This window comes from Alosa alosa, chromosome 11 (genome assembly GCF_017589495.1).
Source record: "Alosa alosa isolate M-15738 ecotype Scorff River chromosome 11, AALO_Geno_1.1, whole genome shotgun sequence".
In the NCBI taxonomy this organism is placed as follows: Eukaryota; Metazoa; Chordata; class Actinopteri; order Clupeiformes; family Clupeidae; genus Alosa; species Alosa alosa.
In genome coordinates, this window is record NC_063199.1 from 22,988,160 (window position 1) to 23,010,818 (window position 22,659).

Consider the following 22,659-nt stretch of genomic DNA (forward strand, 5'->3'; position numbering starts at 1 on the left):
CAACAATTTCTCATTTAAAACTCTACTCTCTGGTGGGGAAAATTCAGTTCAGCAAATGCATTAGCTTAGCGGTTACTAAGCTACTCCACCAAGTTAATGTTTCAGCTAAAATGATTACAGCCCAAGATGGCCTGTGGAGTGCCCAGAGGAAGCCTCTGTCCAGGCAGCTTCCTAACGGTCACTCCCTGCTGTGGTACTGGCTGATGACGGGAAGTGCATCTTGCCTTCTATGATAGCATTACTTTAAATGTCTTAAGGAGACAAATCTAATTGTAGCCAATTGAAGTCTAACAGCAAATTAGCTGTTTAAAAGAGCACACACCCCTAAAGCACACAGTTTGATGAAGTACTAGGGCTTGGCCACACTTGCTGTCTGAATCGGTGGAACAGATTTTAAATCAGGGCGGATAAACAAAACACTCCTCTGGCCCGTTAACAACAGGAAACATTGGAGATCCTCCTTGCAAATTACAGCCAATTCACTTTGAAGAGCTGACTGTTGTTCTTTGCTGCTACTAAAAGCGATGTATTCCCCCTCCCAGTTGTGTTCTGACAAGAAGCAGAAGAAAGCATGTGTCAGAAAAGGCAAGCAGAGAACAACATGATGGATGCAAAGGGCCTAAAACATCCAAAAGTAGAACCCTCCTGCTGAGCCTGTGCAGACATACAGTAGTGTGTGTATGTGTTGGCATGGGGCTGAGAGAGAAGAAACAGTGTGTGTGTGTGTGTGTGTATGTATATGTTGGCATGAGGCTGAGAGAGCAGAAACAGTGTGTGTGTGTGTGTGTGTGTGTTATGGCATGGGGCTAAGAGAGCAGATTTCTGTATTTCTTGGATTTCTGTTACCCATTACCTGCTCAGGTGAATGGGGTCACAGCCGTACGGACGCTACAAAAGTCAGATGCACTGGCCTGACCGATGAGGTGCAATGCCAGGAGGTCAATGATTCATGCAGATCATTAACCTCCTGGCATTGCAGTGTGTGTGTGTGTGTATATATATGTTAGCATGAGACTGTGAGAGCAGAAACAGTGTGTGTGTGTATATTAGCATGAGACTGTGACAGCAGAAACAGTGTGTGTGTGTGTTTGTTATGGCATGGGGCTAAGAGAGCAGATTTCTGTATTTCTTGGATTTCTGTTACCCATTACCTGCTCAGGTGAATGGGGTCACAGCCGTGCGGACGCTACAAAAGTCAGATGCACTGGCCTGACCGATGAGGTGCAATGCCAGGAGGTCAATGATTAATGCAGATGCATGTTTTACCACGGTCTTTCTGCCTCACTGTTTGCGTGCTATATTAGCACATTAGCACATATGCATAACCCCTCCCTCCATGCCATAGTCGAACTGTGCCCACACTTATACCTTTTCTTAAAAATATATATATATATATATATATATATATATATATATATATATATATATATATATATATATATATATATACATTTGCACTATCACCACTATGTGGATACTGTTTTAGAATTGATTTAGATTAAGTGTTAGTATAATTTGTATTTTAGTATATTCTTTATCTTCTACTGTCCTTATTGCTTAGTTGTGTTTTTATATTATATACTTTTAATTACTTTTTCTGCTGTTAGTGAATGTGTGTGTGTTGTCTGTATGCTACTGAGACCTTGAATTTCCCCTGGGGATCAATACAGTATCTATCTATCTATCTATCTATCTATCTATCTATCTATCTATCTATCTATCTATCCCACTGTCCAGGCACAGAGGCAACTCTGATTAAAAGGATGTTAATACACCATCTGCAGAAAAACATGCTGTCTCTTCCTCTCTCTCTCTCACTCTGTTATACCTTTTAATAGGGGAGTCACATTTACTTGAACTTGCCTCAAAGTACACTAACAAAACAAACTCAGACAAATGTTCAGGGTAACTGATCATTGAGTGCTTATGAAGAGAATCTGCAGACACCTTCCCCTGCAGTCATTATTTTGACTGCCTTGCCTGGTTGTTCCCTCAGACTGGATGTATCGTTATTTGCGTTCCGCTGCTGCACTCTCATTAGCTGTGATACCAGCTTGTGCACATGTGAGAAAGATAAAAAACAAATCAAAGTGCGCCCAGTGAGCAAGAGGAACACGTTTGATGTGTTTTCTCTGTTTACCTGGTGGTGAGCTGGCCGCGTTGGCGGGTGGCGTGTGAAATGAAGCCTGATGGGTTTATTGGAGTGCTCACCCAGGAAGATCACAGGTACCCTGCGCCTGCCGCTGTACGCAATTTCAAGGTCTGTCATCAAAGCTTAGCCAGAGTGACAGGCCGAGACCGTGTGGAGTGCCCAGCTGTGCGGCTCCTCCAAACCCTCCTGTGTGCGTCCACGCATCACTTCCCTGATATATCGTCTCCTCACAGTCCACTAGGAAGGGCTTTTGTGTGGCGTGGTGCCTCTTCAAAATCATTTGCCTGAAAAAAACCCAGATGTGTCGAAACGTCGCTGTGTTTAATTAAAAAAGTTGGGAGCTACTCCGGTGTGCAGATATTCTTTCTCTTGTTTTAAATATTAACCGGAGTCAAATTCCTTGTTTGTTTATGCAAACCTGGCCAATAAAGCTGATTCTGATTTTCAAAATCACACACAGTGCTAAAGCAACCGTGCAACCTGTGGGCACGTCTCCCTACAAAACCCAACTTTGTTTCCAATGCCTTTTTCAGTTATGTTCATGTGGTGTGATTGATTTGGGACAGATTATCTATTCCAGGAATAGACTTGATGATGTATCTAAATCGGACAGGGTCTGAGGTCACCACAGGTTCACTGAATCCATGTTCCTAAAATGGGTATGGCGTCCTGCTGTGAGCCCATGTCTATGTGAAGAAGGCAAAGTGTAGGCTACATCTAGAACAAAGCAAAAGAGTTCTGAGTCTGAGTCACTCTCTTCTCCATGCAGATGATTCTGAAGGCCATTTCACCACAGGAGACAACAGCCTCAGCAAACTTGTTGCAGCCTCACAACAGGACGAAAAAACATGAGCACAGCTGGTGTAAACACTAATGGTGGAGGATTTAAAAAATCCTAAGAAAGAAGCCTATAAAAAAAGAAAGAAACAAATAGAAACAAACAAACAAACAAATAAAGAAACAAATAAATAAAGAAAGAAAGAAAGAGTTAGTCTTTTTTCCTTGTCCTCCTGCCTTGTGTGTTCCCCAGCTCTACAAAGGCTGAACGCAGAGGCATCATCATTTGTAAATGTCACGTCCAACACGTGCTGTGCTGTTCTCCGCTGCTTTTTAACTCCCACTCCTCCTATCCATCTCTCCCTGCGGTGACGATCCCTCCTGTTCGCTGAGCGAGGCCGACACCCCCGGTCCCCGGCCCCCACCGCCTCCCTGGGGGTCCTACGCTGACGCAGGAGAAACCACGAGCACAAAAGCCAGCGAGAAGGAGACGCACACAGCACCTTCACCAATGCTCCAGCAGGGTGAGGCATGAGGCTGGACACAACTGATGGACAAAAAAAAGGGAAACCGCCATGACATTGCAACGACGACTGAGAGATCTGCCAATGTTACCTTTATTCCTGCGAGTGACAAATCCATGCAGTACCTCCCTATCAGAAAAGCACTTATTAAAGTGTTATTAATGCCAGGTTTAGCTCTGTGACACATTTCTGGAGCACAACTGTGGGGTCACGATCACACACACACACACACACACACACACACACACACTACAGGTCTCTCTGTGTATTTTAAGTGTGACTGGTAGCAGAACATATGTTAGCGTTAAGGTTATGACACTCCCAGATGTCATGGTGTGTGACGCAACAGCACCAGAGGAATGTGAAACACTGAACTGAATTACATCACACACGCAGTTACACACACATTGCTCATCGGCGCATTAATAAGATGCACTGCCTGCATTAATACCAACTGGGTGGTGGCATTCCAAAGTGTGAATGAAAGAAAAAAAATCCATGAAGATCTAAACGTGGAGATGAGTAATACTAATCACTGAATTAATTTGCACAGCAATCCACAAGATTACACAAGAGAGTACAGTTCTGTCTTTTTCAATCACAGTCTGCCATTTCTAGTGGGGATTTTCCTTTGAGATTGCAGGCGAAGAGCAATAATATGACACTGTCATTGTCTACCCAAGGTAGAGTAGGGAGTAGAGTTGACCAATGTTGTCCTTGAGAGTTAGGGCTGGGCTGAGTAAGGTCACAAGACCTGGTCCTGTATCAGCTCCAGCTAGTCTGAGGAGACATGAGGCAGTAGAGCCATTTAGGGAAGGAGTTGCTTTTCTATTCATGAATTATTATGGCGGGTGAAGGAGACAATGGGCCTGCAGTCCTTTTTAAAATAATAAAAAAAAAAAAAAACCTTTCCCATTATAGCCAATGAATTCAACCACGGTAGTCCTACCTGTGCCCAGTCACTTGAGTGATATAAAAAAGTGTGGTAGCGGCTTTCTGACAGCTCATTAAGCTTCTGTTCATACTGGTGTGTCTAAGTCTGTGAATAACTTAGCCGTAGAGACATTGTATCCTAGGGCTGGATGTTTTTAATTTGTGTCAGGCTACTCATGTAGAAAAACTCAAAGGCCAATTTGCTTAAGCCACTGCCATTAAACCATTGGCCTGAATTCTACACGAGGGAAATGAGAATGTAATGAAATCTGACACAAATTAACTTCCCTTCAGACTTCACATCACTCCTGACTCAAACTGTCTCAGTATATGTGCAAGCCAGCGCAAGCATGTGTGTGTGTTTGTCTGTGTGTGTGATTTAGAGCAGGTGGCTCATCTTGCTGTGAAACACCAGTGATAGCTTCCAACCTGCCAAATGAACCCCTGCCAATCTGTTCCCATGGTTCTCTACCATTCCACCTGGTTGCTAAGCACCCTGATCCGGCGACGGGTGCTGCTCAATAAAGAGCTTCACCTGCATCAGCACGGAACCCCTCGTCAGGAGCACTGATTGCCTGGTGCCGGCCAGACTCACGTATCCAAGGCGTCGCCGCAGCTCTGATTCAGGGGACTTTGCACTATCCGCTGGACAGTCTTTCAAAGACTAATGTGCTTTGAGGAGATCCTTTGTAAATACCACAGACAGTTTAGCTCTCCTTTATCACCAAGTCCAGTCTCTACTAAAGCACCTGTTATGCTCATATTTCTTTAACAAACTGCAAGACGGCTTTTACTGACTTACTTGACCCCTAATGTTGGAGAAAGACATTGGCGAGTTGAAAACCAAAAAGGTCATGTAAATAATGCCCAACAGTGCTTGTGGCATATCACTAAATTATTTAGAAATCCTAGAGTCCACTATTGAAGCCCCTTCCAATGCCTTTTGTTTCCTGCTCAATTGCCAATCCTGACTACAGCAGGATGTGTGTGTTGCGTCATCATTTTCCTTTTCCTGAATAACAAGGTTATGACCAAACTGAATAATCAATGCACTTTCAAAAGGCACTGCAGAAAGAAACATGGCCACAGCCACACCTTCAGCAAACCAATCAATCACATGTTTTAAAGGAATTATCCGGAGTAAAATGCACTTTAGATCAATTTACGTATGATTGGGAGTACATACGTTGAGTTGACATCAAAATCATCATTCGGATGTGTTTTGAGAAAGTTCGATTTTACCGTTTTTAGTCAAAACTCGACCCGGGCATGTCATTTCGCCGCTACATAACGCTATTTTTATACCTCTTCTACAGTTCCAAACAACATTACACTGACGTGGTAGTGAGTAGAGGGTCCCTAAAGCCAAACCGAAGTATCCCGAGGTCTTTATGTGGTCGGATAGAGAGTCCAGTCGATTGCCGAGTGTGGATTAACACGCTCTGGAAATTCACAATTTCGTCGCCGTTTTTTTTTTTTTTTTTTTTTTTTTTTAAACATAGTCCAGTATTTCTTTCAAAATTGAAATGAAGTTGTATGCAACAGCAAACCCTAGCTTACTAACAGGTTGACATTTTGAAATGTCACGTGACGTGATGTCTCGCGTGAGGTAGCCTCCTGTTGACAGCAATCGACTCCTACGGACTTTCCCCTAAAGATGGCAGCTGCAGCAGCAACATTTCCGGAAAGGTACTGGCTTGATGAAATTCATTCTGGACTCTATCCGACCACATAAAGACCTCGGGATACTTCGGTTTGGCTTTAGGGACCCTCTACTCTCTACCACGTAAGTGTAATGTTGTTCGGAACTGTAAATTGATCTAAAGTGCATTTTACTCCGGATAATTCCTTTAATGTATCTGAGCAAATAAACTCATGGACTTTTTCATGGTAATTTTTTTCTACTCACTAGTTGCTCCACCCACACATAGTCACTGCCGACATGTGGAACCTTATGTATAGCGTTAATGTAAATGAAGCCTTTACTATAGAGGTTACTCACCAACATGGTTACCGACTTAATGTAAATGTACACACAAACACACGTGCGCGCACACACTTAAATCGCATATGAAATCAACAAAAACAGAGAAAAAAATATTCCTGCACCGAACATGTGCAACTGCACATATGGCTCAACAAGTAGTAAAATCTGGTCACTTGATTGTGCCTGGACAAAATAGTTCTGCACCAAACATAGGTTTTGCTATTTTAATCATACACCTGGCAGATAGAAGTTCTACTTTTTCCTTTATTACAGCATGTCCAAAAGAAATCACCTCCAAATACAACATTCTAAACCTAATAGTAAGCCTATCTTCACAGGTATGCCAATATACTGAGGAAAAGCAGTAAGTCAAAAAGACTGCCAAGTAGAACCTCATTTGAACTGACTTAATACATCCAAGTGTTCCAGAGGTCTTGCTGTGTCAGCATACGACCACCTAAGAGTATGGTGGTGCACAATGTTTGTCACTTTTTGAGTGAGTTAACTACTGAATGCCTAATTCCTAAAAGTGCCTTTAAAATGGGAAAGTGATCACACTTGGCTGATGTCTCTGCCCAGAACTTGCAGAAGGCCACTGTGGGTTCTCATAATACCATTCTTAACATTTCCCCCTCCGCTATTGCGTCTTTGATTCCACTTCATCTAAAAGGAACACTGGTCTTTCCGGCATCCAGAGTCACACAAAGAGCCATTGATACTCCAGCAAAAGAAGGATCATGGCATACACAGTACAGTACTGCATTATCTGGGAAAAATAGAGAAAATGGGACATTTTTATGACCGATATTGCGAGTGTGATTTGTGATATCATTTTTGAAAGTCAAACTTCAGTTCAATATTCCAAAATCCACTTCAAGTTGGGCTATTTCTGATCGTTGAACGTGTGTAGTGCACGAGAAACACAGCACTCCTGCAAGGTGGGCTTCATGGTCTGTCACACAAGGAGGATGACTTGAATATAGAAATCCTAGAAGTAACAAGATTAACTACTGGAACTGGGAGTTACGAGCTGTACAATTAATGGCTTTTGCCATTTGTTAATTGCATTAGTTCAAATTCCCATTTTGATAAAAAAAAAAAGATTAATTATGCAGCCCTCTACAGAATAGTGCAGACCACATAACTGCAGCAATCTGCAGCCACCAGAAAGCAGCCCTGACTTTGTCACAGTGGCAATTTAATGATTGCAGCTCTTTTCCTTGCTATAACAGGGCAGGCTCCAAAAGCATTCTATCAATCTGGTGCCCATTAACACTGCAAGAATGTTGAGAGTAGTTAACATGGTTACAAGGCTAATGGTTCCTTTCAGCTGTAACAAACCGACAAACAAATAAATCAAACCTGTGTGCTTCCCAGAGACTAAACATATGTTTTAGTTTTAGAAGACCATGTTTAGCTGTTTTTAAAGACATTTGACCACTACAGGAAAACAAAGAGAAGAATGCCCTTAAAAAAGCAACTTCTAGTTTGAAATTACAACTTGGAAATAAGGGAACCTGAGACGGTTAGGAGAGGAGAAAGAGCCATCAGTATCTCAGCATGCAGTCGTCTGTTATATGCAAACCCTCTGATATAGGCAGATCATCCCCTCCCACTGGAGCTGAGAAATTAGATTCCGCTTGACAGCATCTAGACAGCCGATCTATTCCCTTCCTTCTGTATTGCCATTACAACCAGGTATAAATGCACAAAGCTCACCCACACAAATACACACACACACACACACACACACACACACACACACACACACACACACACCTCACAAAAGGATTATTCTAGAGAATCCTAAGCAATCCATTCTTCTCCATGATGGGAATGGGCACAGGGAGTTCCCCTCCCCTCCTGACTAAGTTAAAACTGCAATTGCATAACCACTCCAGGGATTTCAATCACCCAGTCAGCAGGGGCCCCGGTAGTAGCCCCAGAAGTTAGCATACATTTGCCTTCATTTACATACATCTGGTAGCCTGGCTAACGTCAGACCTCATCTCATTGAGATGGGGTCTGGGAACTAGACATCCATTTTCTCGTTTTTGAAACCTGGTTTACGAATGCCCAGAGCCGTTTATTGGGTGCTACGAATGTCTATCAAATGCGTCTGTACGTAGCTCATAACGGCTTCGGTCTGTCATCATCATCTTGCTGCCCTCCCTCCGTTTTGTGATTGGTTCCTTCGTTGAGGTGAAAACGAAGTCCATAGAATCCAGGCTGCCTAGCAGCGTGAATAAAATGCGCGCGAAAGGCAGCATGGGAAAAACCAGGCTATACATATGGCTGCATTTCACTTGATTGTGTCACCTCGGGATACTTCGGTTTGGCTTTAGGGACCCTCTACTCACTACCACGTAAGTGTAATGTTGTTTGGAACTGTAGAAGAGGTATAAAAATAGCGTTTTGTAGCGGCGAAATGACATGCCCGGGTCACTTCCAGGCTAACGAGTTTTGACTAAAAACGGTAAAATCGAACACTCTCAAAACACATCCGAATGACATGATTTTGATGTCAACTCAACGTATGTACTCCCAATCATCCGTAAATTGATCTAAAGTGCATTTTACTCCGGATAATTCCTTTAATGTATCTGAGGAAATAAACTGTCTCATGGACTTTTTCATGGTCATTTTTTTCTACTCACTAGTTGCTCCACCCACACATAGTCACTGCCGACATGTGGAACCTTATGTATAGCGTTAATGTAAATGAAGCCTTTACTACAGAGGTTACTCACCAACATGGTTACCGACTTAATGTAAATGTACACACAAACACACGTGCGCACACACACTTAAATCGCATATGAAATCAACAAAAACACATAAAAAATATTCCTGCACCGAACATGTGAAACTGCACATATGGCTCAACAAGTAGTAAAATCTGGTCACTTGATTGAGCCTGGACAAAATAGTTCTGCACCAAACATAGGTTTTGCGAGAGTTTAACAGGTGCGATAATTCAAAATCCCCATGTTATTTTCCCATAGGAAAAATCACCAGATACCGGATGTCAAAGATGGCAGCTTTTTTGTAGGCGAACTTCAGAGGTCTATTTAACAAATTGGTGACCAACGTACTACACAGTCAGAACAGGATAAAGATTTGTTGAAGTCTGGAGCTTTGCATCCAAAAATATGACGTCACTCCTTATCTCCATGACAAAGGCAGGAAACCGGCCACATTGCGTGCATTTTTTTGAAACAAGGAGGAAGACAATACCATTAGATACGAGTCATCCTGAGTGTTTTACTTTGTCCTGTGTAGTTCTGGTGTTATTTTGCCATATTCCTTTGGAAATCGGCAACATAGCAAGGTTTACTTTGATGCTTCCCTACACTTTCCAAATGTCTGACACTATCCTATATAATAACACTACACTATAAACTACAAACCCCAGCACTCAGGCTCATAAATAACTGTATGATGTTTAAATTGAATTTCCCCTAGGGATCAATAAAGTATCTATCTATCTAAATGATGGTATCTCGAATCCATGGGATTTTGCCCCACTTCCACACATTTACTCCTCATAAACATTACATGATGTAATTAGGTATTCAAAGTCATTGGGTCAACTGACACATTCTGTACAGTGCATACAAGGTTATGGCAGACACAGGCATATCAGTCAATTAATTTGATCCTATGATATAACACCAAAATCCTATTAAACACACATGGGCAAGCTGTGACAAGGACAAATCAATACAGTAAGAATGCAAGAATGACAAACTTCCCACTGAATAACTCATTTGCACCATCAAACAAAAAGTGCCATAACTAGATGTACCGCATAGCGGTACAAAATATGACCGCCGCTCAGTCCTGTACATCCGTTCCGCGAAAATAAATCACACTTCAATTTGTCTCCATATTTTACTCCATCCCCACTCTTGAAACTTTTGTGTATGCTTGTTTGGCATGCCTGAGTGTGTAGCAAAGGGCTGCACAGAAAGTAGCCTACTGGTGCTGAAAAAGGTGAATAGATTGTAGAATAGCCAAAGAAGATGTAGCATTGTTATAAAACCTTTAAAATCTCTAAACAATCACAAGTAGGGCAGTTCATCACAGTTCATCCATTGCAACTGGATTGATGAAAGGTCACTTACACCTGTAGGCTACATTGTATTTGGGAAAAGCAAAAGGTATCAGCATATTGTTATTTATTTATTTATTTTTATTTTTTTTATGTATTTACAAACAAAAACATCTCTGTCAGTTCCATGCCGTTTTCAACAGCTATCAAAAACAAAGGTCATTTTGGATGGATGGATTTTTTTTGTGAATGTTTCTTCTTCTACATAAGATTTTAGTCATCTTTAGTTCATGTAATACTTTATTGTCAATGCACAAATTAAGTAACAGTAGTCTGAAACGTTATTGTTAATGCACAAATTAAGTAACAGTAGCCTAGTCTGAAACGAAATGCTGTTTTACATCTAACCAGTGGTGCAAATAACTGACATGGCCTTGATGAAATGCGTCGCTAGACTGTTCATACACATTTTAACGGGCCAAAGTAGAAGAGCTTTTGTCCGTTATTGTTCGTGCAAATATAGGCTGATTCATGTTCCCTTGCATTGTTTAACTGAGGTCCATGGCTAGTCTGGCTTTCATCAGACCAAGCTCAATCTTTCAAGAAATCAAAAAATAAATAGCGGGCAGATCACGCTGGGTTCACCCAGCCTAGTCCATAGGCACCCGATATTGTTTAATTTTCCCGATTGAGATATACACGCTCTGGCTATTCTAAATGCAAAAATGCATCAGGGAGTTATGACAAAACGGTAACTAACAAACTAGATCCTAATAGAAAGCTGTTAGCTTCCATAAGCTACAGGTAGGATTATAAGGTAGGCCTATTTACACAAATAAAATCTCCTTTGAAACCAATGGCTTACTTTACAGTATCAAGCGGACTTAAACTGTCATATCGTATGAAAAGTTGTAATAACATTCACGCAGCTCCATGAGTCAAGGAAAGCGCCAATGAAGTAGCCACTTAAATGGTACCCACTACACAGTAGCTTAAGGTGTTTTGCTAAAGCAGCCATAATGAAATGAAGGTGTCATTGTTTGGATACTTCACACACACGTGCTTTTAATTTCACAGACTACAACTACCAAGCTGTAATCAAAGCACATCGATTCCCCTCTCACACCCTGCACGCATCTTAAAACAAAATAAACAGGCTGCCTCAGTCTCACGCATGTATAGGAAAACTGTATCAGACCGGTGTAACGTTGGTAAATCTTCCATTGCACAGAATGATTTTGTAGCACGGCAATAAAATGACAGTCGAAAGATACAAACAGTGCTGCTATACATTTGCTTGGTATAACCGCATTTATAGTTTTCTACAAATGCAATCAATCAAATGCCTCCATCACTCAACCAACGCTTAACGTAACATTACCTAGGTCCTTATTGATATTACAAGATTAACGCATTCCTGCAGTAAAAACCAAGCATGTCCGATAAACATCCTCAGATTTATTTCGCTTCAAGAAGAAATGGGAATTACACTTCATGTGAACATCGCCCCATCCTTATTAGATGTTCGCCAAGGTAAATTACAGTCCTTTGTAGGAAGCATCCATTGTTTTTTCCAACCCACTTTTAACTTCCAACAAAATTACGCCTCACTGCAACGATGCCATCTAGTGGACAAACGACTACTTCACCGCCAATACTGAAAATGCAGCCATGATGATGATGATGAATATTTATTTTGGGTTTCTTTTAATCCTACTGAATTTGTAATTATGTATCGGCCGCTTCTAATACCGATAGTATGTGGGTGCCTGTGTGTGTGCATGTGTATATGTGTGCACTGCCATTTACAGGCCAATGAGTGTACAGTCACTAAATGTACACATAACCTAATTTTTTTAGACCCCCCATGGATGAAATTCTACGAAACTTGGCATACCCCCAGAGAATGCCAGGTCAATCATACACATAAAATTTGGTGCAGTTCTGAACATCTTAACTGAAGATAGGGGCGATTAAAGCAGAATAATATTGCATTTTCATTTTTACCGGGGGGGGTGCAAATCACAAATGAGTGATTATGAGCCAGGTTGATGTGGGGCCCTTGAGACCAACATACCATAAAAGATTCTTCATCCTCAGTGCCACGGTTCAGGTAGTTATTTAGGAAAAACTGTTTTGTTTTTTTGCGGTTTAGGGGCCCAGCACGAGGGTGGTGGTGGTGGTGGTCCCCGGGACTAAATGAAATTTTTCCGTAAAAGTCTAGTGGGGCTACATACCCACCAAATTTCATGTACCCCGGTGGTTCGTTGTCCCGGTATCAATGACCAAAAATTCAGGGAGTAGATGACGGAAAAATTCTTGAATTGTGTGCATGTGTGCGTGTACAAATTTATGTTTATGTGTGTGGGTGTGTGTGTGTGTGTGTGTGTATGTGCTGCTTGTGTGTGTTTGCCTGCGTATGTGTGTTTGTGCATGTGCATGCATGCGCATATGTCTACTGTGTGAGTATGTGTCATAATGCATGATTACTGTAAATGTATGTGTGTGCGCAGTGTATCTGTTTATGCACATGTGTGCACATGGAATGGGTTAACATGACCCCTGGAGACAAACATAATGGAAAAATTGGTCATCCTAGGCCCTACAGTTCTCAAGATATTCACAGAGAACTGTGTCTGCCCCACCCTCCTTTCGGGGTCCAGTCCAGCGGGGGCTACAGATCAAAACGAAGAATGACGGTTCCATGCTATCCATGTGGGGGTACATGCCCACCAAGTTTCGTGGTACCCGGGTCTTTCAGTGTCCCGAATCCTTGTTGGTGTACGTCACTAAATGTACACATAAATTATTTTATTGTAAGGCCCCCATGAACGAAAGTACTCAAAACTTGGCATGCATTCGAGGGTGTCATAATGATCCTACACTTTTAATTTCGTGCAGTTTTGACCTTGTCAGCCAGAGATATTGAGATGAAAACACCAAATTTTTGCTTTTTTAATTTTTAACTAGGTGGCTTATACATGAAATAAGTGGTAATGGGATGGGTTGACATGCCCCCTTAAGACCAACATACATAAAAAGGTGGACCTCCTAGGCCCCACGGTTCTCGAGATATTCACAGAAAACTGTCTCCGCCACCTACAGGCCAGTTGGTGTATAGTAACATAAATTAATTTATTGTGTGGCCCCCATGAACGGAATTCCACGAAACTTGGCGTATACAGAGGGTGTCATAATGATCCTACATTTCCAATTTCGTGCAGTTTTGACTATGTTAGGTCACAGATACCTTCAATTACAACACCTCATTTTTACTTTTTTGTGTTTAACTAGGTGGCGCTATACATGAAATGAGTGGTTATGGAATGGGTTGACATGGCCCCTTGAGATCAACATACAAAAAAAAAAAATGGTCCTCCTAAACCCTACGGTTTTCGAGATGTTCACAGAAAACTGTGTCTGCCCTACCCTCCTTTCGGGGGGTCCAGTCCAGCGGGGGGGCTACAGATCAAAACGAAAAACGATGGTTCCATGCTATCCATGTGGGGTTACATGCCCACCAAGTTTCGTGTACCCCCGTCTTTCAGTGTCCCGACTCATTGGACGGAAATTTGGGCATGCGAAAAAAAAAAAAAAAAAAAATCTGACTAAACCTATATGACCGCCGCTTCGCTGACGGCATTTGCCCAACGGTATACATTTCATGATAAAATGGCTCTAGGTATCCATGTGGTCAAGTTATTGACTTAACATGCATGCCTTCAATTAGAAATGTCATTTGATTAGCAAAGACCGTGTTAAAACTGTAATGAAAAACAGTTATTCCTGTCTTATTTGCGTGACGGGGTGGTTGGATTATGCTTGACGGACCCCCTCAGAGCAATCAAAAAGCAACAAACAAAACAAAACAAAGTAAAAGAATGTCATTTTTTCTGCTTAGTTTCTTGGGTGCTCTACAGGCAGACATTATAAAACAAATTGTCTTTGATTTCAGTATGTTATTTATGTCACAAAGTCAAACCAAGGGACACAAAAAAACAATACAATATACACAATTCTGAATAAATATGTCCAATGCCATTAGCAAAATATATTTAATTCTGAAAATAACAAAAGTTTGATAGGAATATAACATTTACGTGGTGATATTTTAGATGTAAATGTCGGTCAACCTGGACACATGCACACATGCATGGTCATGCACTTGTGAAAAATGGTTAAAAATGGTGTGTTACTCTTTAAGAACAGTATTTTCTTGTACACCATGTTAACAAGAACCCTTGAATTATTAGCGTTAGAAACTCACTTTGACTCTAGTTTGTGCCTAATGCATCTCATCAAATGTTGTGGACCCAAATGGCACCCATTTCATAGAATGAAAGAAAATCTTAGAGATCAGCCTTTTATCATCCTGAAAGTGCTTGGAGTAGAGTTCTGTTTGAGAAAAGGATTACGCAGGATATCAGTGGGATGTGCAATAATTGAATGCGCTAAAGACCACTTCTTTTAGACAAAAAATTATCGGATTGAGTGTGAAAAAGTAGTTGGCAGTTGTATTTCCGTCAACAGACTGATATTGCTATAATCTGTACTGTATTGTAGTTGGAGAGACTGACTGAACCCAGAGAGAACGCAGATTGGGCAGGTGTTGTTGATGCAAACAAACCGTGCGTTGTGCTCCACCAAGACCAGCATGAAAGGGGCGTCTGTACTCACACAGATGGAGAAACATGACACCATGTCATAAAGCAGCCGCATGCACAATGTGTCACTGTGAATGGCCCATCAACACAGCAAGCAAGCCTCATTTGTGCCTAGTAACCTTCTTCTGTTATATTCATTCATGCAACTTTCACTTTTTGATCTCCAAATAAGGAGATTTTTTTTAAGTTAGTTTGATGTAGCTAAGTAATTAGTGAGAAATAAGGAGTAGGAAAACCACAAAAAGTACTGAGTGTGTTTTAAAACTGTGGGTGTGCCCCTAAGAAGGCTACAACCCTTGTACACTCTCCAGCCCTTCCCATGGCTACCACCAAACACAAATCTGAAAATCAGCATAAATATTCCACAAATGAACGAGCAACACATCATGACTTTGAAGTGAACAGCAGAGAAGGGGCTACGGTTTACTCCAAATAGGGCTGAAGCAAACTCAAAAACCTTAAAAGACATAGCTCACCTTGGAATATCAAATGCCATGAAGCAAAGCTTCATTTTTTAGATTTCCATTTGTCAAACTCACATATAAAACCACCTTCACAGCTCAAAACACAAATCTTGAATAAAATGGGCTTTGCATTCCTGTGCATTTCCACTCGGTGCAATCTCATTACTTACTGTAGGTGATTGAACAGGATTCCTCAGTCTTGAGGGAGAGAGGGGGTCAACGTCTGGGACTTGACCCCAGCCACTGGTGCTCCCGTCTCAAGCAAGAAGTTGTAACGACTCCCTCTTTGAAGCAGGCTGTGAGGAGGAAACAGAGAGCCCACACGTCAGACGCCAGGACAACACACAGAAATCTGACCAATCCTGCTAGTGTTTATGTCAGAGGCGCATCAGCAGTGGCCATGCATGACCAGCTGACCCTAAAGATCTAAAAACCGCCCAGCAAGATAGATGCAGGAAGTTGCATAAACAAGAGGCCCAAAGGAACATGAAATGTTTAGCCCTGAAGGCAAGAAGCATGTAAACACATGACAAGCTAGACCTTTAACCCTGAGACTGAAATTAGCCCATTCAGTCAAACACTGCAATTAGCAGTGCCTCACACCTACAGGTTAGTCTGGAAAGCCAGACCCAAATCTGAAGGATTAAGGATCTGGCTACGAGTAATAAAAATGGCCCAACTCGAAAAACATGCATTTGAAAATATCACTGCATGCAATTGAATAACTCTACGACCAATGTTTCCGGACTACACTCATCTGTTTATCTTGCCTCTAGCCTGCCTATATCAGATACACCGATGTGATTGGTGCAGCTCCGCTCCAAGGGCATGGGTAATGAGCATCATGCATGCATCGTGCTCTCGCGAGAACTCTATTTCCAGGGTACCTACTGGTGGTAAACAGGCCATAACCATGTCTACAAAAACACACAGGAATTAGCAGTGTCTTGCACCTACTGGTGGTAAACAGGCCATACCTATGTCTACAAAATCTCCACAGTTGAATGGAGAGTGAACAAAAACACGGGCAGTCTGTTGTGAGAAAAACACGGGTCCCGTTTGACTGAATGACAGATGGTTAGCTTCATCACAAAACACTTACATAACAGAAGAATTTGTGGCATCCTCTGCCCTAAGCTGTGAGGCAGGTAGCAAACTAGGCTACTTCTACCAAAAGCATCATAAACCTTTTCAATAGCTCTGGGTGGGGGACGAGGTTTCAAGTTTGATATGCTTCTTATTGGGACTTTCATCAATACTTCTGTAGTCTATGTGACAATAACACACTTGAGGTGTTAAAATACAGAGGAGGATCCCTCTGTACACAGGTGCTGTTTTGAGATGAAGAGGCAAATCCTCACAAAGGTGGAAACTGTCGTCCATTTGGGAGAAGTTTGACCCATGGAAAATGTTTTGGAAAAAATTGGACCAACAGCTCAGTTGTTTGTATCCTTTATATGCAAAGCTGTAGACGGAACACATTCTCATGGAATACAGCAGGAATATGGACTGATCTGTAAAGGACTCTAAAGGTTACAAGGATGCAGCAGAGTACAGAGTCATCTACAGCCCCTAAACAAAGCACACGACCTTGGTCACATAATAAGTCGAGTCGTGCAGAACTGGGATCAATGGAAACTCAAGCTGCAAGGGCAGCAGGAAGATCGAGTCATTGTGTCCACAACAATTCCCATAAGGACAACACCTCGGGCAGCTGACTTTGCTTCATACTGCCTTTACAGTGAACCCAAACACACACATACACAAACCTTGTGTCACAATCTCCATCGAGCACTCCTCCCCCTGATGACCTGAATGCAAACTGAAGTGCTGCGGGCCTGCACCGCAACAATGCACTTTAACTGAATGAGGAAGTGAGGTTTGAACTGTAAGGCATAGATGTGGTTCAGCTGAGGGTAGAACATGTTCATCCTTAAAAGAAAAAAAAGCAGCTACCTGTTTCTTCTGTCTTAAAGGTAGAGTATACAATTCAGTTTTGGTTTTGTGAAAGGCTGTTGATGTTTGAGCTCAACAGTCAATCAAATCCCCTCCTCTCATCTCTGCTACTGAAGCTGCATGCTGATTGGCTGAAACTGTGTATGGCTATAGGTTGGAACCAATACATTTGCTTCCCGTTTCCCACTAACAGAGCCAGGAATCTGAATGAACAAGACCAAAGTTCTTTTAGCACAAACAATGCACAGCCTTGAGAACCATGAGGCGAATTTATTGAATTTGACAAAAAAGTCTATGGGATTAGAATAATCATCTACCTTCAGTCAAAATCTTGCAGACAGATTTAGTGAATGAAGCTAATAGGCCCACCACACTGTGGCTTTGTGCTTAGACAGGTGTACAGCGAGTCTGGCAATACTGGCAAGTCATTGCAATTACAGACACAGCATGTGCTAAACTCTAGATATTCCTAAAACACAAACACTTTATGATTATGGTCCATGGCGGACACTGGCTATATTGTCCAAAGCGACAATAATAACAATAAACATTATAAATAAAAAAGCAATCTTTAGACATTAGCCTCTAATACTGATGAGCTATAAAGGTCACTTGGCGAAAAAAACAAAACAAAAAAAAAAACATGCAGAATCCTACATTCTCCACAAAGTAATTTAAGAGAAAAACCCACAACTGTCACTTGTGCCAATCAGGCAACAGAAATTCATTTTCTACTGAACTGGGATTAACAAATGAAATTGCACAGCGGTTAAGTTGAGGATAGAAAGCAGGTCACCATCTGCCCGCACGACTCACAAATCCAAGCTCTCTCTAGAACTCCAGGACATCCGAGGACCCTGCTGGCCTTTGCGTCATTGCTACAAAATCTATACTGGATGGCCGTCCAAACTGCTGATGCATAAGGGCCGTTTTAGCGGTTGTGCTGCACCTAATGTAATGTATAAGAAATGATCAAGCTCATCTATTCGTCAGGGATTCCAAACCCACAGTAGTAAAACCACTGAAACATGTCTATATGGGAAGACTGATATAAAACATCCCACATAGAGAAACCAGTAAACATACAAACGCCTGTGCAATACTCTCTAATAGAGCCATCAGCAGCATTTGAATCATATCTTGCAAATTAACACATTAATGAGCTTGCTTCACGCAGAGGACAAATGATTGTTTCTGTGGGCGTGTATCTCTTGCTCTAAAGAGCACTCCTCCACTCCTCAAACAACATCTCCTCTGCTTGTACTTATTCCCCAAGTACAAATCCCTCATATCAAAATCGTGAGGTGGCAAACTGACAACAACAAACAACAAAGTCCAAATCATCTTGGGCCATGAGTGCCATTTGGCATTCTCTCAGGCAGTCATCGGTAGGTTAGGCAACTTAGGACAATGGCTGACCAGGCCACACAGTGATGGAACTGACCTCCGGCACTCTGTCCCAATGGGGGTGGGGGTAGAGACAGATCTACCTGCTGCCGTCATTTTCCAAAAAGCTCCAAACTAATTTGATTGCTTGGACTTGACGTGTTGATTCCAGAGCAGCTGATTACAAGCAAGACCAGAGATCCTGGGCACACAATGGCAATTATGAGTTGATTACATATAAACCAGGATTGGCGTCAACAGAAGGCCAAACCCACTGGGAGGCCAGACTCACTCACTGGACTCCCTGATGATGACAGCTGTACCACGGCAGGAGGGGTGACATACGGGGCCACTAAAGGATGGCGAGGTCCACACAGTACACACGACGTCAGCGAGCTTTAATATCTCCTTGGTGAGCAGCATAGCATGAAGAGTGTACAGAGCATTCAGTGCATCTCAATTGTTTGTTGACATTTCTAAGATGTATTTTGTTTACATTACTAAGACCTGAGAAAGGTAATCAAAGACTGTGTAGTCTGTACAGAAAGCAGCGCGATATCAGAAAATACCTTTTTGAACCTGCAACACGGCAAAATAACGTTGACAGTCTAGGCCCATTTTACTTTTCACAGCAGAAAATCTCCCACTTTTATGTAAGGTGTGGTGTGGCAGTCTGCTGTCTGCAAGGGAAAAATGTCTGTGCCTTCAGTTATCTGAAACTTTCAAAACTGTTATATAATGACTTAAAGTCCTCATGCACTGTGGCTGAATTCAAAGATGGGCAAGTTGAAATTGCTTGAAATGGTGCCTGAGAGCTTTATGCCCTGTATCAACGGAAGTCACATGAGGCAACCAAAGTTTTTTTAATCTATTCCCCACTTATTCATCACCATTCAGGTGCGACAAGCCACTCTTACTCTTACTCTTAGCATTCATACAGTAAGTGAACATATCAATGTGCCTGAATTCAGGCATGGGCCAGATTGTGTAAGATTTGAAATAGTTTGAAACACTACCTTTTCTAGTCCCCACTTAATTCATCTCCATCCAAGTGTAACAAGCCACGCTCTAAGCACTCAACATGGATTTTATTTGATCTTAGGCTACTTTTATCTTATCAGTTTAGCACCCTATTATTGCAATTTCAATAATGATGCAATGATGTACATTCTACTATGCCACAATTGGTCTGGGGCCGTTGCCGAATAAAGAGCAGACTTGAGCCTGGAAATGTGAAAAGTAGGTTAAAGAGATTCCAAAGCCATCCGGTGACATGGTGCATCCCCTTGGCTCTCACTACCGGCTGATCAAGTTGGAGAGGCTGTCAAGCGTTTCAAAGCGAATGACGCCATCTAACACGCACGTCTGAAGTCCCTATTCTTGGCAATGGTCGTACCTCTTGTTGTAACATCCATGGTGCACATGCAAAATTGAATGAATTCCAAATCACATCTGGATAGATAACTGAAATAATTAGGCATGCAAGGCAACAATGAACACCGATGAAGTAACTGTGCCAGCACATAAGATTTTTTTTTTCGAGTAACATTATAGCACATTCTGATACTGCATAACACGAAATGCCTACTCGAGGGGGGTGAGGAGAATAATCGAACTAACTACCCCACAGCTGGGTAGGGATCTCAAACGCCTGGAATTTCCAAAACATACACCTTCGAGTCATGTATTAGGACAGGAAGGGGCCCACTAGCAAACTACACAAAGCTCACATTTCTGTATTACTCACTGCACAGTAGCCTAACTTGCCAAACGCGGTGAAATAAACGCCTGTCCGAGGTCTGTTTCAGATAAATCACATACACCTTACCGTGACAGCTGTAAAGATTCATACTAAAAAGCCTATGCTGTCTACAGTATGGCATTCGATAATGCATGTTGCGCACAAGACAGCGACAAAGCTACGGCTATTGTGTATATAAGTTGACTCTGGCTTGCTGAAGCGTGTGGGGGCATAATGGCATGTCAAGAACTTCCATTTCCATTGCCAATTCCAACAACACAAAAAATGTGCTTTTGGCTGTTTTGAGATGTCTGTCATTCTATAGGAAACGCTGCAAACCCTAAGGGGCACTAAACAGGCGCACGATGGAGCTACAGTTGGAGAGTGTTGTAAGTTGCTCATCCCAATAACGTTAAGCTATTTAGTCCTGAAACTGACGGAGTCCTAAACTGACTGAATAGTCCTTCAGGTATGGCAAACGTGATACCCGTGAGCATAGCAGTAGGCTACGCATCTTTTTACTGCACTGTTTCAAACAGGTCTTCGAGTGCCATTTAGGAAATTGAAAGTTTTACAAACCCTAATTAATGTAATTTCTATTTACACAAATCAACACAAACTACCAGTAAACGATTCAAAATAACTGGGTCTTGTATTACAGTGCAAAGTCCATTCCATCACACCTTTAACTCGTCAATCCTTTTCCCCGCCCGCGATGGTCTTTTTGAATCATTCAGCCTATGCGCTTCGTTTTTCCGCAACGTATCCAACACACTTGCCAAACGTAGGCTATTTCTAAAGTCGTGTAATTTCCACTGAATGGTTTAAAACATGTTTCCATCATTTTACAACATGCTGGACGAAACACTTACAGAAAGACAACAGGAAACAGTCCTAAAACTATTTATAAATGTATAAATGTTTAAGGTTTTCACGGGGTTGCCAAGTGCGGGTTAGGCTACTTACTGTGAGACCACCGGCAAATTCTCAACGCTTTCGGTTTTCCCTCTTGCTTATTGTCGACTGTCACGAGTGTGAGTGCCTCAAACATTTACATCGCCTTGCTTGTGCTCTTTGGGTTTGCAAACACGAATCCGACAGACCTATAAACTTACCGTAATGTGACAAATAGAGACATTTGACTCCGTGCTCTTCTACCGTAACATTTAGAAGAATGCTACCATTGGGATTGTAACATCATGTCCGACCATACAGTAGCCTAGGCTATACCACACACCTTTGAGATGCAAACCTACAGAAGAGTTAAGATGTCTATCAGATATAGGCCTACATTGCAAAGTCTGTAGATTGCTTTAAAATTAAATTAATTGTTGTCTAGGCCATGTAATGCCCTCCGAAATTGTAAGGTTTTTCCCTAGAATTTACTTTTACTCTATTGGAAATAAACAAACTGGAGCTGTTATGCATGACACAGTGCTGAAGAAGAGAACATATCTGAACATGTGCACATATGGTTAAAAACAAAATCTCCGAAGACTCATTTTGAGGGACAGAGATGGGTCTGTAGTTTCTGAGTGCAGTCTAATTTAATGATGACACAATGATGACAGCCTACTGAGGTTTTGAGGCTATGGGAAACTCTCCTTCTCGAATGAGTAGTCTACAGTGCCCCTTGAAAGTATGTGAACAGTTTGGAGTTTTCTGTTGTTTTATCATGATTTTCTTATTTTATCATCACCAGTTTTTTAAATATGAACTGTCAGGTGTGTATATTTATCAAATGGATGGGCTTGTTTAGAGCGAATTGTGTGAGAAACCAAAAATCAATCAATTTTGTATGTACAAAAGTAAGTGAACCCCCAGCTGCATTGGTAAAGTCAACTGGGTAATTGATTAATGTAAAACATATTTGGGTGCTGAAATAATCAATTAAAGCATACTAATCAAACAGACTTCCTTTGGAAAGGGTTTGAGCAGCCATGATTAAAACAGGGAGGAAATCCACCAAACCACTGTAGTGCCACCCACAGGGATCATCAATGCCAAGAGGAAAGGAGATA

General features: G+C 41.8%; 1 protein-coding gene across 2 annotated transcripts in view; it reads right to left on the reverse strand.

Annotated features, from left to right (window-relative positions):
- The window catches only part of LOC125303567 (tumor protein p53-inducible protein 11-like), a 54,276-nt gene extending 32,420 nt beyond the window's left edge, over positions 1 to 21,856 (reverse strand). The window contains exons 1-2 of one of the 2 annotated variants that reach the window (XM_048257381.1): positions 21,754 to 21,856; positions 15,726 to 15,851 (exon numbers count right to left, since the gene is read on the reverse strand). The gene's annotated coding sequence lies outside the window, so the exon portion shown is untranslated. Of the gene's footprint in view, positions 1 to 15,725; positions 15,852 to 21,604; positions 21,733 to 21,753 lie in introns of those variants that run through there. The other variant, XM_048257380.1, reaches the window with a different exon arrangement.
- Between the last annotated feature and the right edge of the window lie 803 nt (positions 21,857 to 22,659).